This window comes from Phocoena phocoena, chromosome 1 (assembly GCF_963924675.1).
Source record: "Phocoena phocoena chromosome 1, mPhoPho1.1, whole genome shotgun sequence".
In the NCBI taxonomy this organism is placed as follows: domain Eukaryota; kingdom Metazoa; phylum Chordata; class Mammalia; order Artiodactyla; family Phocoenidae; genus Phocoena; species Phocoena phocoena.
This window is the reverse complement of record NC_089219.1, coordinates 85,149,990-85,169,229: the sequence shown is the minus strand read 5'-3', so window position 1 is coordinate 85,169,229 and position 19,240 is coordinate 85,149,990. Positions and strand designations below refer to the sequence as shown.

Genomic DNA, 19,240 nt, shown 5'->3' with positions numbered 1-19,240 from the left:
CCATTCTAATAAATTTGGTCAAAGACTTGAAGATCTCCTTCAGTCAGCCAATCTCCTTGTTCCAAAACAAATCTTGATGCAGGGGCTGTCCTGAATGTTGTTCCTCACTGTCTAGTACAGTGTTCCTCCTTCCTGTGTTAAAAAAAAAGCTCTGGATTGTGAAGAAGAAGAGCTGCACAGTGACCTTCCTACATCAGAGCAAAAGCTGTCCAGATGTCCAGCATTTATCTTCTTGAGTAGCTGTCAGAAATATAGGCACTGACAAATTAATGATGTCCCCAGCCAGAAGATAATCAAAATGAAGGCAGAGCAAGTACTCCCCATTTCTCATAAAGCCGTTCAGTGAGATGCACCAATCTTTTGCCAAAACCTGCACACACTGCACAACCACTTTATTAATTTTTAAGGCTGATAATGTTTCTCCATCTGTTTTTGCCAAATGAAGTTTATTTTCTGGCACACACAAGATGCCACAGGTACAATATCCCATTCCCAAAGAAGTTCCATAACTCTTACCGCACACAGCCATTTATGTCACAGGAGTCTGTTTTCAGCATCAATTCAGGGGCTTTTGGTTTTTTATGTTCAGAACCAAGCCCAGTGAAACATTTAATTTCTCTAGCCCATGCTTTTTATTAGAGTCCTCTGATAACCTCTGTTCACAAACATGCAGAGGTGCATTTAACAAATACTTCAAAAAAAGGCAAACTTGTGAGCTTCCCTGGTGGCGCAGTGGTTGAGAGTCCGCCTGCCGATGCAGGGGACACGGGTTCGTGTCCCGGTCCCGGAGGATCCCGCATGGTGCGGAGCGGCTGGGCCCATGGGCTATGGACGCTGGGCCTGCGCGTCCTGAGCCTGTGCTCCGCAGCGCGGGGCGGGGGAAAGGGCTGTCCGCGACAGTGAGAGTCCCGTGTGCCGGAAAAAGAAAAAAAAAGGCAAACTTGTACCCTCCCGAATTTGCCTTGTATTATTGTGATCTTGAGCATAAGGCGATATAAAACTTGTAATGCACACTAAGCCAGCACCTGTAAAACAGCTTAGCAACTCCTGCAACTCAACGAACATTCTCATCTCTCTTCAATACTAAAGCCAAGGTTTTTATTGAGACCTTGATGAACGTTGTCACCAATCAAAGTACAGCACGGATAACCTGGCAAACCAAGTATTCCTCCAAAGTCATGCTCACCGTGGTTTTTCCTGCTCCAGACAAGCCTGTTAGCCAAACTGTGCAACCAAAAAAAAGCCGCCTCTGGTCTCTACCACCTGACCTCTTGTTCCTGCTGACATGGTGAGCCTGATAGGTGGCATTAGGTGCTCTCTGCCTTCCCTCGTTCTGCATGTTATTGCTCAGTATGTCTTTCTTGTACAGGTTCCCAAGGACCTTCATGGCTGCAAAGAGTGCACAGGGTGCCGGGGTTTTCAACCCCCAAAGGTTAGAAGGAGGAGGGGAGGCCTGTGGGGGTGGAGCAGAGGAGGAAGGTATGCTCTGACCTAGGCACTTTATGCTCTAGATTCTGGTTGTGTGGCTTGTTGGCTGTACCTCTGATATGGGTCAGGGAAGAAGTATATGGGATTTTTTTTTTTTTCTTGTGATATCTTTGTCTGGTTTTGGTATCAGGGTAATACTGGCCTCATAGAATGGGTTTGAAAATGTTCCCTCTTCCTTTATGTTTTGGAAAAGTTTGTGAAGGATTGGTATTAATTCCCATTTAAATGTTTGATAGAATTCATCAGTCAAGCTATCTGGTTCTGAGCTTTGCTTTGTGGGAAGTTTTAAAATTACTAATTCATTCTATTTGTTAGAGGTCTACTCAAATTTTCTATTTCTTCTTCAGTCAGTTTTGGTAATTTGTGTTTCTAGGAATTTGTCCATTTCCTCTAAATTATCTAATTTATTGACATATAATTGTTTACGGTATTTCCATGTGATACTTTTTATTTCTGTAAGTTTGGTAGTGATGCCACCTTTTACTCACTATCCTGTAAAGGTAATCATTATCATGCCTTATAGGGTAAACACTTCCTTAAGCCTATATTCCTAAACACTATAGTTTTAATTGTTCTCTGAATTCCACACAAATGAAATCATGTATTCTTGTCTGGCTTCTCTTGCTTTATTTTATGTTTGTAAATTTATCCCTGTACCCTTAGTTTGTTCATTTCATTACAGTATACTATTCCATTGAATGAATACAGGCATACCTCATTTTATTGTGCTTCACAGATACTGCAGTTTTTAGAAATAAATGGTTTGTGGTCCTATGTCCAGCAAGTCTGCAGGTGTCATTTTTCCAAAAGCATTTGCTCACTTCATGTCTCTATGTCACATTTTGGTATTTCTCACAATATTTCAAATCCTCCACCAGCAAAAAGATTATGACTTGCTGAAGGCTCAGATGATGGTTTCCATGTTTTAGCAAAAAAGTATTTCTAAATTAAGATTTTTACATTGTATTTTTCAGACCTAATGCTATTGCACACTTAATAGACTATAGTATAGTGTAAACATAACTTTTATGCGTACTAGAAAACCAAAACATTCGTTTGACTTGCTTTATTGTGATATTCACTCTTTTGCAGTGGTCTGGAATCAAGCCCACAGTACCTCCCAGGTATGCTTGTATACAACAATTTATTTATTCAGTGACATTTGGTTATTTTCTTGTTTTTAGAATATTACAAAAATTGCTGCTGTTAATGTTCTTGAACATGTGTTTTGTTTCTTACAAACATGCAATTATGTTGGATTCTACATAGGAGTGATCTGCTGAGACACAGGATTTATGTCTGCTCAATTTTAGTTGATAATGCCAAAGAATTTTCAGTGTAGTTATATCAGCTGATACTCCCATCAGGAGTATATAAATATTTCCATTGCCTTATGTCCTTGCCAAAACTTAGTATTGTCATTAAAAAATATCTTTAGTCATACTAGCTTGGTTACAATGGTATCACACTATGGTTTTCATATGCATTTTTCACAACAAAGTTGAGCGCCTTTTTATATTGTATTGTCATTTAGATAACCTCCTTTGAAAGTGCCTGTTGAGGCCCCTGCTTATTTTTCTATTGTGCTGTCTTTTTATTAGATCTGTAAGAGTTTTAATATATTCAGATAAGTGTCCTTTATTGGCTATATATGTTGAAAATGTTTTCTCAATCTGTATAGTTTAATTTATAATGTATTTTAATGAATACAATTCTTAATTTTAATGCAGTTAATATTTGATATTTCCTTTTTGGTTAGTGTTTCTTGGTTACTTGGTTAAAAATATATCTTCTTACTTATAGTTCATGATAATGTTATGTTCTAGATAATTAGGTCAACTACTCACCTAGAATCAATTTTTATGTATGGTTTGAGCTAAGGGTCAAGTTTTATTTTTCTCCATATTGATATTCAATGAATGAAGCATCATTGACTGAAAGAGCATCTTTCTCACACTATTTAGCAATACTCCACATGTCTTAAATCAATTGTCCACATATGCATATGATTTAATGTGACCCAAAGATTTGAAGGAACAAGGGGAGTGAGAGATTAACAGAATCTTGAGATGGAAAGACAACTGTAGCCATAAGAAAAGACCACAGGACAAGAACTATGACCTTAGAGGAACATAGCCCCTGAAAGTTGTGGTACAATAAGGAATAAGCAGAGAAAAGAAAAATCCCAATTTTTGCCTCTTGTTTCCCCTTAAACTCCTGTTCAGTTGGAACCCAAATGGAAACCAGAAAGCAAAGGAGCTTGTTGATGCAATTCATACCTGGGACATAGCCCAGGTAGAAAGGTGAAGCAAGAACAAGAAGGTCAGACGGAAGATACCCAGCACAGACAAGTACATTTGCCTCTCAGCAACCTCTCCTCATTTGTCCAGGTGAAATATTTGTTTCCCCACTACAGGAGACACCCAAAATGTCCCCCCTGAACTAATGTCTCATCATAGAGTAGGTCAATGCAATCAAAATCCTACCTGGAAAGTAATGTTTAACCACCACCAGTGTTATTCATATAAGGTAACAGCAGGAGGGAGTGGGGGGGTGTGGAGGGAGGAAATGGGTGCAAGAGAAGCAACTAACTAACATAAAACATAATTACTATATCCTCTGCTTCTATAGTTAGACATGAGGCTTAAGTTGATAAAGGTAGCTGCCTTCTTCCACAGCCCATTTTATGTTTCCATTATTATCCATCTCAGCTGAATAGTGTTGCTTATTTGGTGGGATAGCCCAACCTCCACATCTGTAGGCTCTGAATCCTTGGTGATTCCATATTTACTGGGTTGTCCTAGTTTTCCATAGTTCAGAATTATTGAGCACAAGGAATATGTAGATGCCTTAGTGAATTATCTGGCTCCATTCATAGTTTGTACCTAAAGGGTAACGGTAACCCAATTTCAACTTTTAATCATGATGTGTCATCACAGATTATGCAGTGACACTCTTTCTGTCTGTTTGTTACATGTCATGAGTGTCTGAAATTTTAGAAGCAGTCTCAGCTTTTAACTCAATGAGGCTATAACTGTGTGTCTTGGTGGATACAAAGTTCCACTACTGGACACCAACTTTCCTCTACTACACACTAACATTCCCCAAAACAAATATGAAGGGAAGAAAAACTTTCTTTGGTAGTTTATTGATATAATACTGAGAGGGACCATTTTCACCTCTAAAACTTGATTCTGGCCATGGGAGAGTGGTACTAAGTATTGGCTGCTAGTTTAAGAATATACTTCCTCCTCTGTGCTAGAATCCCAGCCTCCCATGATGTTGTTTTCTAGCTGATGCCGTAATTGTGGTTTCAGCAGGCTATTCCACCATTCTGTTTATCCATCTGCTTTCTGATGGGGAGACATGGTAAAGCCAGTGAATTATGTAGGCCTATGTCCATTGGCATATATCTTTCGTTGTAAATGGTGTCACTCCTTGTAAGGTTATATTGTGCAGAATGCCATGGCTGTAGATAAGGTATCTGGAAGGATGGTATTGGTAAAGTGCTGTGGACAATAAAGGGATTTCTGTATCTGAAATATAAGCCTATGTCTGTGAGGACAAGTCACTCTCTCTTTCATGACAGAAAAGTTTATTTTAATCACCTTCCACCAGGAAGCAGGCCAGCCTGCTGAGGAATGGTGTCACATGGAGTTGCTTGTGGCAGGTGGCCCACTTGGCATGGTGATATTAAGATCAGGCTTTATGAGGGGAAATTCATGTTACAGAACCCATGACTAGCACTCGACCCTGCTCCTCAGAAATACTCTGTACGTCAGTCATTTGAGCAAGCATGGGGGTGCCTGGAGAAAGACACTTACTGATAGCCACAGGGAACAACACCTTGTGCATCTGACTATTGAAAGCATTCTCCACGGTGGATTTGTTCCTGTGGGAAAAAATCTCACACTTTGTATTCTTTCTAAAAGAAGTTCTCTATGAAACTCTCTCATAAATCACTACTCTAACAACTTAATTCTTTCCATGTCCCTGACCATTTAGACAACCTGTTGCCACTTCTCATGAATCAGTATATATTTGCACCTAATTCTACCTTTCCTTCCATGCACAGTGGACAATCAGATGTACTACCTCAATTTCTGCCATAGGAAATATTTACCCTCATTGCTGTCTTTCAAGGCTACCCCCGAGTTGGACTATATTAAGGTCACTATCGACTTCTAGCTTAAATTAGCATATTAAGCAGGTCTACCTATAAGCCATAGTTTTGTTTTCTCTTCTCCTTTATTGGTCATAGGGTAGGGAAGCCCTATGCAGTTCCACATGTGGGTTGTTGGAGAGCTGATAAAGCTGTAGAAGTACCTTGGGGATCTGAGCCACCAGCCAATGAAGTTAACTTGTGCCTTCCAAATCTGTTTGGGCAACCAAGTTGAATATATCATTTCTTTTTTACAATGCAATGCTTATAATGCACATCTAAGTTGTTGGTTTGATTAATCAGATAACATCTATCGATTACAAATCACTAGGGTTCCATAGACAAAATTTTGGGCAGGCCCAGAGCCCAATAGCTAGTCAAGAGCTCCTTTACAAAAGAAGAATTGTAGCTAGCATAAGGGCATTGCTTCCTTCCCAAATCTTTGTGGTCTGAGCTGTGATTCACCTACTGGACTTGTGCAAAGCTTCATATGATATCCCTGTCGGCCACAGACAATTTCAATGTCACTGTGTCCAAAAAGTCATAATTCAATGAAAAGGTCAACTTGCACACAGAAGAAACTGAGAAGCCTAGCAAATTACCAAATAAGGTTTATGTTTCTTCCCAAACACAAAGAAACTCAGCAAGAAGTGTGCCACTTTCTTCATGGTGGTCAATACAATTTGGAGCAACTTATTTATCACTATGGAGAGAATATCCTGACAGTCCTTAGACTATTGGACCCTCTGAATGTGGTATGCTCCTAAATTTTCATAGTCCTATTTCCTACCTTCTGGCATGCGTATGTCTTACTAAGGCATCTAAAGTGCCTGTCACTTTGTGTTCATTAGATTCAGTTAGCATAAAGTCACAAATGGAATGAACCAGTGTCATGTTCTATGGGATATCAAGGGGACTCAGGGCTAATTATGACAGCACAAGAGAGTTGACATAACCCTGAGACAAGACCATAAGTTTACACTGTTGTACGTGTAGAGGTAAACTGCTTCTGATTTTCTTTGCTGAAAGATATAGAAAAAAAGCCAGGTCAGTCAGGTCAATTGCTGCATGCTAGCTGCCAGGGGCTGGGTTGATTTGCTCCATGAGAGATATCACATCCAGAAACGCACCTATGATTGGTATCTCCACCTGGTTAAGTCTGTGATAATCGACTTTCATTTTCCATGACCCATTTTTTTTGTGAACTAGACACAAGAGATTGGGATGTTATAGGAATACTTTGTCTTTTTGAAGGCTTTGCTAATCTCTATAATGCCTTGGGGAATGCAAAATTTCTTTTGGTTTACTTTTCTTGACAGATCCGTGGAGGAAGGTGGGAAGTTCCATGGGATTCATTTGGCATTTTCTACCATAATAGACTTCACTCAGTTTCTACTCCTTCTCCACTAGTACTCTGATTTTAGCACAAGACAGTTAAGCCCTGAGTCTGTGCTGCCATGCTACAGCCCTTATAACCAGGCCTTGGGTTTAGTTTACATCAGTACTTTACCTGTGACTATGGAAGATAAGAGACCCTTCAGAGCTATTATTAGGGCTTTATGACTTTCAGCTCTGATTCAGATTTAGAAATTTTTTTTCCTGAGTAATCTTTATGGGGTCATCTGAAGTCTCCAGCTGATCTCATAACCATTATAATCATTATTGTTGTCAAAGTAATCAATTGACATAGCCATTTGTTCTGCCAATGTCTGTTGTTCTGGTGTACTTCCTTCCATGCCACCAACTGAAGGACCAGAGGGTTAGTAAGAGTGGGAGGCTGTTACTATTCCTAGGCCTGAAAGGGCAATGGGAAGGAATGAATACTAGAACTAGAAAGGATAGTTGTATAGAAAAGGGTAATGGACAAGAGCTATATAGTTTTTAGTAGAAGAGCACAGTCACCCACTATAACACAACGGAGAGAAAATTAGGGGAACAAATACCTAAACTCATTCTTTCCCACCCTATATTATCCTATCTCCCACTGGCCAAAGGAACTAAGAAGCCAGAGGACAAGGGAACCCATTAAGGCAGTCCCTATGGATCGACCTCTTGCTGTACAGAGCAGAGAGAAGGGTGGATTTGGCAGGGCAGAGCTATCTCATGCTTCCCAACTTTTCAACTGGCTAACTCATCTTTTGTTTCTTAGCTGACATGCTATTTCCCCAAAGAAGTTTTCCTAAAGCCCTAAGTACAGCATCATAGAAAGGCTCAACAGTCTTCTCTTTTAGCACTGCTGTTATTCTTGATAGGCCTCATTACAATATGTATTTATATATGAATTAGTTGAGTCTATAGGTTAATTTACATAATGGCTCACTATTTTATATTTTATTCTTTCATATTTGAATACCTGGTATCTTACACATAGTAGATACTTATTAAATATTTGTTGAAAAAAAATAAATGAAATAATTAGACCTATGTAACCTATGACCTAAACCTCCACACATATTATCATCTCTTTTGGAAAATGTGTTCTCAAATGTAAATCATTGACATTGCCACAAAATTTGTAAAACACAGCATACTTGTAAATCATAACCAATCTGTGTGCATCGTTTATACCCTACTTCCTGTGGTATCTTAAATTACTTTATAGCAATTTGTGTGCCTTCATATGTTTCTAAGTTCTACTAAGAATTGTAATGTGTTTTTCTTACCATTGAATATTACCACTGACGTACTGGTATAACAACTCGGTCTTGGGAAACTAACTAATATTTCTGGAGAAATGAAAAAATGTTTCTGGAATTCTGAAAGATTTTACACAGCTGATTGATGCATTACAGGGAACCCAGATAAAATTGTGGAATAAGAATGAAACTAACAATTAAACACTATGGTGTGTGCCAGACAGTATGCTGGATGCTTTATATATATAGTTAAACTTAGGATGTTAACACAGTAAATAGATAATTATACTCCCATTTTATGGATTGGAAAATATATCTTTAATTAGGAAAGATGATTCACAAGAATATACTTAGTGGTGTCAAACTGGGAGCCAAGTGATTGAGCAGGTATGAAATCTAAATGTTGCCTGCTCACTAAATATTGTTATCATTGTAATACTTCAGTGTCAATTGACACCAATGCTGAATGTAGCTTCTGTAATGGCACTTATCCAGTGTGGGAGGCTTATTATGGAATGATGTCAGTATCTTCTGTCATCAATTTCATGAAAAACTAACTTAGCTTTTCTTTGGTGGTTCTGATATATTTCAAAAAGATTAAGTGTGTTACTGCCCTGCTATACAGCTATGGGTAGCTCTAGCTGGTCAGTCTTTGGCAATGTTGAGGCATTTTACCTGGGTAATTTAATGGTGTCACAGCTTCATATATGTGCTTAGGACCTGCAGACAACATCTAGTGTAAAATAATCCAAGAGAATAAGATGTATCAATAAAAGAGCTTTGTGCAAAATGCCACATTAAATATTATTTTAATGGTTCAAAACTTTGACCATTAAAGTTGAGTTTTAGCTCAAAGCACAGAAGTTCTTTAGCACTAATGCATTGCTCTAAAGAAAGGTCAGAGATTTTTTTCTATAAAGGGCTTGGCAGGCATATTTCTTTGTCACAACCAGCCAACTCTGTCACTGTAGCATGAAAACAGTCATAGATAATCTGTATAGGAATGAATATGTCTATATCTCAATAAAACTCTGTGAAAGCCAAAACCTGAATTTCATATATTTTTAATGTGCCATAAAATCTTCTCTTTTTTTTTTCAACCATTTAACAATGTAAAAATCACTCTTAGCTCATGAATGATACAAAAGCAGGTTATAGGCTGGATTTGGCTCATGGAACTGATAAGTTTTCTCATTTTGAACAGGTCATCTTCATCACGTCTTTGGGGTGAAGACACTTCTAAACATTTATCTAACATCATAAACATTGAATTGAAAGGACAGGCTATTTCCCACAACTGGAGCCTAATTATATGAGCTGGAAGTCCTGTAAATCTAAGGTTTAGTGAGAAATATGCTCATGGTCACTTATTATTTGCTACTTAATATTTAGCATACAGTATTCACCATTTTGATTCACTTAATAAACAATTACAGTATGTATTAATCCCGTTAGTATTTCCTTCTCCCTCTTTTCCTTTTTACAACAATAAAAATGGAATTCCATTTTTACCTGTCATATAGGTTCCATGCTGTTACCTCTAGGAGCTCAAAGTGTGAAATAGGAGATATTGATCTAATAAAAATAGATGAGGTATATAGTCATTTACTAACAACTCACCCAAGAACAATGGGTGATGCACAAAAGCTAAGATACATATACTATATAGATACATACTATGTAGAAATCTCACTAGCTCTACTTTCTGTGTCAGGAACTGTATGACTTTTCCTACTAAAACATCAGTATTTGGATGCTAAGGCCCATTTCTCTGAATGTCTCTTGTATAACAGATGGGACTGGTGGAGTATATGAGGGAAACTACTGCTCCTTTCATTTTTCTATTTATCTCCATGATGTGTGTATGTGACAACGTCCTTTTGCATTTTTAGCAGGTGTTTGGATGAAGCTGGATTCAAATGAAAAAATAAAAAGTCCAAATAAGTTATTTTAAATATTACTGTTGTAAATATATATGTATATGTTTGTATACATATATATGTCTTATCTTACTCATACATTTAAAAAAATTTGGTTGTTAAAAAATTTTAGAGTGTTGTAAAATATCAACAAATAAAGTATTAGTGAAATAAATACAGACAATATCAAAATAAAATAATATTCAGATATAAATAAATCTTACTTTCAAAGGCCATCTTCACATCGTCTCAAGATTCAGCTGCTCAGTTTTAGGGGTTGTACATTTTATGAGCTCTGATTGATAGTACTTAGACATGACAATAAAAATAGTAATTTCATTTGTAGATATAAACTGGATCATTCATCTATCCATTATGAAATTATTCAGCCTTAACGCATGTATAGCAACAACATATTAGGTATCTAATCAGGAAAGACAAGAGTTGGATTTACAAAGGACACATATAAAGTTTCATTCTTTGAGAAATTATGACAATTCAACATTGATTAAACATATGGACAAGTGCAAGGTAATATGAGAAGTAATAAAACACACACACACACACACACACACATAAAAACCCGTTAACAGCAATAACCATTGACTAAGGACTTATTTTATCTCAGGAACTCTGCTAAATGTTTTACCTGTATCATCTCATTTAATCCTCAGAGAGACCCTGTAAGGAAAGTGTTCTCTCCATTTTCGTTATAAGGCAATTAAGCCCCAAGGAAGTGAAGTAACTAGCCCAGGGTTACACAGGATTGCTGACCCTGGATCTAATCCCTAATCTTCCAAGCATCAAAGTCCACAGAGGTCCTCCCTGACTGGTAAAAATGACACATCCAAAATCTGAGGGGAATGGGTCACCTCCCAGATGAGAGTTTAGGGTTAATTTGTTCTTTGTTTCTAAGATCAGAGTAGCCTTTCTGGAAGAGGTAATATTTGAACTGCACTTTAAGGAAGGTTATGGATGTGGAATGGAATTGATGGTAAAGGAAGACATTCACAGAGCGGGCCAGGAAGGCACCAAGCAATGTGAGAAGTGGGAAGTTAAGGCCAGGGCCTGGCATTAGTGTCAGTACGCAGAAGGCTGGTTCAAGACTGGAGAGGAGCTTGGAGCAAGTCAGAATAGTTGGAGTGGTGGAAGAGCTCCTGCAGTGAAGTGTCCTGGAAATGAGGGAACTGGGGTGGGCCCGGGGGCATGGATCATGGCTGTTTGTGACATATGTGAGACCTGGACTCAGAAAGCAAGAATCAGTAATGGGGGACTGCTCCAGGTCAGAATCAGGGACATTAATGCAAGTCACTGAGTTTTCACAGGAAATCAAAAATTGAGTATAAAAACAAATCACAAAGTGAAGAAAAGGATAGAACTAATGTTTATTCAATGTCATCAGTCTTAAACATTATATTGAGATAGCATTATTTCACAATTGTTGCATTATCTACACCTCACAACAAACCTTCAACGTATATACTGTTTTTTTTAAAAAAATAATTAATTAATTAATTAATTTTTGGCTGCGTTGGGTCTTTGTTGCTGCGTGTGGGCTTTCTCTAGTTGTGGTGATTGGGGGCTACTCTTCTTTGCAGTTCACGGACTTCTCATTGAGGGGGCTTCTCTTGCTGCGGAGCACAGACTCTAGGCTCATGGGCTTCAGCAGTTGTGGCTTGCGGGCTCTAGAGCGCAGGGTCAGTAATTGTGGCACACTGGCTTAGTTGCTCCATAGCATGTGGGATCTTCCCAGACCAGGGCTCGAACCTGTGTCCCCTGCATTGGCAGGCAGATTCTTAACAACTGCGTCACCAGGGAAGCCCCCAACTTATATATTGTTATTCAGAAATGAAGCAGATCAACCTCAGAACACTTAAGGAACTTGCAAAGACCCATATGTCTAGTATTTAGTGAGGTCAGGATAGACACTCCCATCTGTATGCTTATAATGCCCACATTTCCCTAAATAGCAAACATGTATTTAGCATGGAATATTGGCAAGGGACTTTCTGAGAAGGGAATACAAGAATGTGTAAGTTCCCACTCTCAGAAGATATACAAACTAATCACACAACTCAACAGAAAGATGCCAAGCACTCTGTTTTACATTTCTTTCCCCAAGTACTGAGTCACAACCTTTGTCCTTGAGTAGGAGACAGCTGACAAATATTTGTTTGATCTAATCATTCAAATATCCCTACATAAAATGTTTTCTTTTACACACATATTCTTTAAAGTGCAGTTTCATCCATTTTGGTAGATGGCTTTCTTTTCTTGCTTGCAACTTCGTCAGTGTATTCTGGGGAGGCGATCGGTATCTACTCTGTGAAGTTGTTCCAGAGGCCTCCCCCCTCCACTGTCTCGTGGCATTTAGTAATAGGACTGACACCCATATTATTTTCATTACTCATCACCACCTTTGGATTAAGGTTGTTGTTCACAGAACTGAAAGGAAATAGAATGATTCTAATACATCATAAAAAAGAATGTAACTCTATGTTGAGTTGTATTTCCGCTAAGGCATATCTCATAGAGAAATACTTTTAAAATAAAAAGGAAAAAGTGTAAAATAAATTGTTTACATGTGATACTTTGATACTATAAGAGTAAGGAAGCTTGAATCTTCATGTCTCCTTGAAGTATGGTACATGATCTGTAAAACTTCACAATTTTTCTTCAAACACAAATTCCTTTTGCTTTCACCTCCATACATTCATTTTAGAAAAAGAGTCATTAATTCTCTAGAAATTTGAGTGTTTGACATAGTTATATAAAATTATTGAATTTTAAAATAATCTCCAATAACACGGTAATGAAGAAAATGAACTTGAAACCATTGTAGGATGATAGCAATGTCTTGCCAAAATTTGTTGGATCCCAGACTATTGGGAATTAAATAAAAATAAGAACTTCAATTTTCTCCTACATACAATTAAGTTTAAACTAAACTAAACTATAAGTTTCCTTCTTTCTACTTGGTAACATTTGTCACACCTTAAGAACCTTCCTACTCAGTGTTGAGTTGTAGCTTCATTTTATGACCCAAGGTGATTACGTTTTATAAGCTCTTTGAGCAAAGTCTTCAAAGTATTTACAATTTTGATTTACGTGCATGTGTGCACACACACACATATGGTATACTCATTCAGAAGTGGCTCAGTTCAAAAGAAGTAGTCAGAGAAAATTGTCACTTAGCCACAAATCCATTACCTTCATTTCCCATTATTTTTTTTAGACCCCTATCTGTATCTTTCCCTATCTATAATCTTCTTTCTTTCTCTTTAGCACCAAACTTCTTGAAGGGGTGTACATACCTGCTATGCCCACTTATTTAGTCTAATGAAACTGTTCTGCCTAAGGTCCTAGATAACCTTTACTTTTCCCAAACCATGTGACACCTTTTCCCTTGAACCTTCAGGTTTATTTAACACTTTTAAACAACATTCCCTACTGAAACTTCTCTCTCTCTAAATTTCTATGTTAACACTTTCTCAGAGGTTGCTATTGTTACTGGCTTCTTAGTCTTCTTTTAATCTCAACTTTGACTTCTTGTTCTGTAAAATGTAGGCATTCTCAAGAGCTGTGCCCCCAGCCTTCTGCTGTCCTCTGTATATGATTCCTGAATAAGCTCACTCCCACTCATGTATTCAATCACGATTTACATGTCAAAGACCCCAAATGAATATTCTTGTGCCATGACCACTCTGCTGAGACCCAGAGCCACATGTCACAATTGACTTATTACTAGGCTTCTCTACCTAGCCACTCCGTAACCATTCCAAAGTCACCATGACCAAAGCTCACCCCAGTAATTTTATATCATATATTCTCCATCATTGCTAATGTAACTTAGCTTAGTGGCAACTAGGCAAATTTAGGAAAGTCATTTTTCATCTCTAAGCCTCAGTTTCCCTATGTGTAAAATGAAAATAATAGTAATTTCAATGAGTTTTTATAAGGATTTAAAATCAATTATTATGTAATCCACAGTAATGAATGCTAACCACATAGAAGTTACAATGAAATGGAGCAAACGTTAACACTGTCCTCATTTTATAGCAGAAGAACACTAAACACAATGAGGTCAAGTAAATTACCCAAAGTTATCTAGCTAATTTGTGCTCAAGCAGGATCTGAATGAAATCTGGGCCCAGAGCCTGGCCTTTTAATTGTGCCACTACTCTGTACAATCTTATGTATAATGTATACGGCACAATCCTTAGCACTTACTAGATGTATCAAAATCACAGGATGGGGAGGAGGACTTAAATGTTCTGGAAATCTGTATTTTAAAGAGCTCCCTGGTGAATCTAATATTCAAATGGGGTTAAGAACCAACATAGTAGACTCTCAAAAATGTTTGTTCCTTTTATCTAGATGAAAATAATTGAATCAGTTTGACCCTATGAACACTTTTAGAATTGTTGTAGCCATTAAGCTTAAAGTACCTTTTAGAAGGGCTCTGGTAGAAATTCATTTTTTGAAATGACAATGCAAGAGCAATAATAAAGACACACACATACATAAAAAAGCCCTCAGTATTCATATAATCAGAGGCATTTAATACACACATTGTGTTTTCATTTGTATTGCATTATTTTATCCTTAGGAACAAGAGCTTTAAAAATATTACACTTCTGTATAACCCAGAAAAATCACTTTCCTAAGATCATTTGGCTGCTGGATAGATAGTCCATCTGGCCTAAAAATGCTTCCTCTTACCTTTCCTCATCTACCAAATCATGTGCTTTCTCTCCCGGTTATCAGCACTTCTTCCAATTGTTTCTCATATAATTAGAGTAGGATATTTCATCCTTCAGCATATATGCGCAGAAAACCAAAACAGACTAAGTACACATAAAACAGAAGGCAATACAATAAATTCTGTTCTCTTTTTCAAGACTCCTATTAGTGTGTATATGTGTGTGTTTATATATATATATTTTATTCTCACAAACAATACACAATTTATTATTCAGAAATAGCCAGATTTTTGTTTTGTTTGTAAGTAGCAAGATATAATCCTTCCTGACACAAACTTCCTAACACAAATGAAAAGAGAATTCAGTGGAATAATTTGGGGTGTTTCAGTGAAATAAAGAAATGTGTATATAAATGTATGATCCAAATAGAATGGGAGTGGGGGATGTTATGTCTGACAGCTCATCAGAAGGCCACAGTATGAACTACTGCAATCTTTCCTCCCAACTTGGTGTCATTTTGATTTGGTTTCAATGTATCTGAAGAGAACTTCATTGGCTTAACTTAGTTCTCACACCCATGAATTGAGTAGAGCATCTTTTGGTAGTTCTGCCAAGACTGTACACAGTGGAGTAGAGGTGAGTCTTCCAAAGGAAACTGGGGATGCAGCTAACCAACAAGAAGTTGGATAAGGGGAACTCCAAAGTTCAAATGTCTCCTCTCGTTGATAATGCTAGTTAGAAATATCACAATTAGTGCTAATGTAAAAATGTATTATATTGATTTTGTCATTTAGTATCTTCTAATTAAGGTTCTTAAGCCTTAACTGAATATTTGCAAGTAGCTTTAAATGGGCTGTTTATTTGTTCTACTTATTGTGTCAGAAGTACCTCTATGGTTTTCTCCTTTATAGATAATTCCATTAGTTTTAAATGTCTCTAACCGATCTCAAAACATTCTGATCACCGTAGGGAAAGACAGTTGTTTTCTTCTCAATATCTGTTCTCCTCTTGAACACATGTTTTCACGTCTCTTACAAAACTGTATTTCTCAACCCTTCTGTAACCTTGAGACTAAGTTCTGGTTAAGTTGATGTGCTGCTTCTGGAATTCCTTTTTTATGAAAGGGATATGACCCTTCCCCTGCCCTTTGTGAGCTGAAGTCATATCTTGGACCATGAGGTTGAGGGATGCATCCTGAGGATAAAAAAGCAGAAGAACAGGTATTTCCTGGGTCCCAGATGACTATGGAGCTGCCATACAAGCCATAGACTAATTACAATGGGACATGTAAGTGAGAGAGAAATAAATGCCTATCTTGTTAAAACCATCACTATTTGGGGTGTCTATTATATAACTATGTGTCCTCACCAATATAGGAAGTTAGTATTCCTAATTCTAATATAATACAGCATACTCATATACACACATATTAGATATAACACTAAACAAGTGCTATTGATTCCAAGAATGGTAATACAAAATTCAATCTACTTCTTCATTGTCACAACATGTGTTGATCTCTGTGTCAGTGTGTGTTTTCTAAATCCATGTGCATGTGTGTGTGTGTTACTATTTATGTTTTCTAAGTCTGGACTCAAGACTATTTTGGAATCCTAGAGGAGAGATTCTAGAGGTTAGGCATTAACATTTTAAAATAGCAAGCTTTTGTTCCTGAAGAATTATATTTTAAAACACACTGTTTCTTTTATATGAAAGATCACCTGAGTAGGATTGCTATATCTGAGAAGAAAATCAAAACTCTAGATTTCATTAAAGAGATTTTAAATCAAGAGAGAAAAACTGCTCTGCATCACAAAATTGAAGGGGTCTTCAGTTTGGGTGGAGTTACAACCATGAAGATTATGTTTCACTGCAAAAACGGTTCCTAAATATAAATGTGTGTTCCCTAGTTTAATCAGTTACCCTCTGGAGACTGAAGCAGAAACTGAATGATGGGAAGAGCAACATGAAGGTCAATATTCCACTTATGGTGACAGAGGGACCCTAAAGAGGATGAGAGTGAGTTTTAAACACAACCTATATCTTGATAAAAACATTCCCTTAGACCAAGGGCTGGCAAACTATGGTCTGCTGGCCAAATCCCACCCAATGCCTGTTTTTGTACAGCCCATGAGCTAAAACTGATTTTTAAATGTTTAAAAGGTTGAAGAGGAGAAGGAAGAGGCAGGGGCAGAGGAAGGGAAGAAGAAGAAAAAGCAATAGCAGCAGCATCTGAAAGAGAGAGCTATGTGATCTGTGGTGCCTAAGATATTTACTGCCTGGTCTTTTATAGATAAATGTATTGATCCCTGTCTTAGACCCAATAACCTCAACAATATATTGAATAGAATATGCTGAAGTGGAGGATGTATTCATATAGATTGTCCTTGCATACAATAGAATCAGAATGTTTGTTGAATAAAAGAATCACTGAATGGATACTATGTTTCCAATGAAAATAAGGACAGTGGATTGCACGTCATTTATTCACCAGCAGACTCTATGATTTGGTGTGTAGTATGGTAAAAGCAGTTGCAGTGAGAAATAATTGGGAGTGGTTTTGTTTTATTTCCCTATAAAACTATAGTATAGGGTTTATATAATCTCACCCCATAGCATTGTTTTACAGTTTGTATGCTGACTATAGCAAACTTGGATCAAATCGGCATCATGACAAATATAAATTCACTTGCCATTTTTCAGTATCTGGCACATAGCATATTTTAATTAATGTTGGTCAAATAGACAAATGAATACTTAACATTTTTATTATAAAAACATACTCGAAGATTGCTGATTCTCTTGTCTAGTAAAATAGTAACCTTCGCAGTGAGTCGTTTTATGGCAGATATTTCCTTTCTCTCTTCATCTAAGAAATATTTTTCTCATGTATTTTCCTCCTTTCAAAAACCTGTGAGAAAGAAAACAAAAATCAATTATAATTGACTAAAAAAATGATTTTTCTGTTGTGTGAGCCACAAAGCTTATGTGACTTAAAGGAAAAATGTCAAAAGGTGATCAAGAGGTTAAAGAAAGACCACTGGTGCTGGCGTTTCCCAGGGTGATAATGAGGCATGTACTGGATTTTTCTCCTTTGGTGCAATTGTATGGTGTGTACTTCTTTTTGCAGATTGCTTTCAAGAAGTGATGTAACACAAACCTCAGTCTCATGGACAGGCTTTGTTCACAAACTTCTCATTTGTGATACACTTCAAGTACTCATGATCCCCTTTCCCTTCCCAATGGTACTACCCACTTTAATCTATAAAGTAAAGGGATGCTGTATCTGCAATGGGATTTAAATGATTTTTTTTCTATGACTAAAGCGTACCCTAAGAGACACTTCAGTCAATTTCAAGAGTTTGAGCCTAAAGGTGTGCTTTCTTCAGGGTAAGGTCAAGGCAGAGGAAAAAAGGAGCTGCACGGCCATGTGGTTCTCTGTTGTCCAGATCAAATCTTTGAACATTTCCTTTTCGTCATCAAAGGACATCTGAGAAGGCAACATGTAGAAAATAAGATCCATAAGACTTTGGCTAATGTTGTGAAAAATAAAGATGAGGATCAAAAGTTTAAAAGGACAATCTTGGCTTAAAAGAAAAATATGAAAAGTCTGTCATTGTATTCTGTAGCATGTGAGAAAGTGTTTAAATTATTTGGTCTATGGATATCTGGGTCACACTTGCATGATAAGAGTTCAGCATAATAGAAGCACACCTGCCTGATGGAAATTATTTACAAATAGCATTTAAAATAGTCAGTGGAATACAGCTCACCAAAGGAGAAATGAAACTGACTCTTCAAAGAAAAATTGGAACTTGTTTTTTTAATTTTGGAGAAGATCTGATAAGTTGAAATCTAAATAAACAAGTACTTATAGTAAGACAACTTTAGATAATCAGTAGTAATAAATAAGACAGTAGTAATAAATAAGACAGGATGATCATTTCTTCAGTCTCTGTGCAAACACTAATTGAGTGTTTGTCATTAACCAAGAACTGAGCTAAGTGCTAGAATAAAGACATGGCAAAAACCCAATTTCTGCCTTTAAGAAGATAAATAGCATTAAAATGGATATGGAAAATCTACAAATCCAATTCTCATTTTCAATAACTAAACTTCTTCCCCTCACCATAGGTTTTTCAAAGCAAATTACCATTTTGTTTCATTGAATTAACCAATCTAGGTGTCTACAGTTAATTTTATATTCATTCATTAAAGCAATGAAAAGACATTCTATGTGGGCATACCTCAAGGCTGGGAAATAAACAAAGATGAAGAAGACATTTCCTATCAGAAAATGTACAGTCTAGTCAGGTACATATACGCTCAAAT

General features: G+C 37.1%; 1 pseudogene; it reads right to left on the bottom strand.

Annotated features, from left to right (window-relative positions):
* Positions 1-556: 556 nt before the first annotated feature.
* On the bottom strand, positions 557-1,387 carry LOC136130938 (bifunctional 3'-phosphoadenosine 5'-phosphosulfate synthase 1-like; annotated as a pseudogene).
* Positions 1,388-19,240: the final 17,853 nt, after the last annotated feature.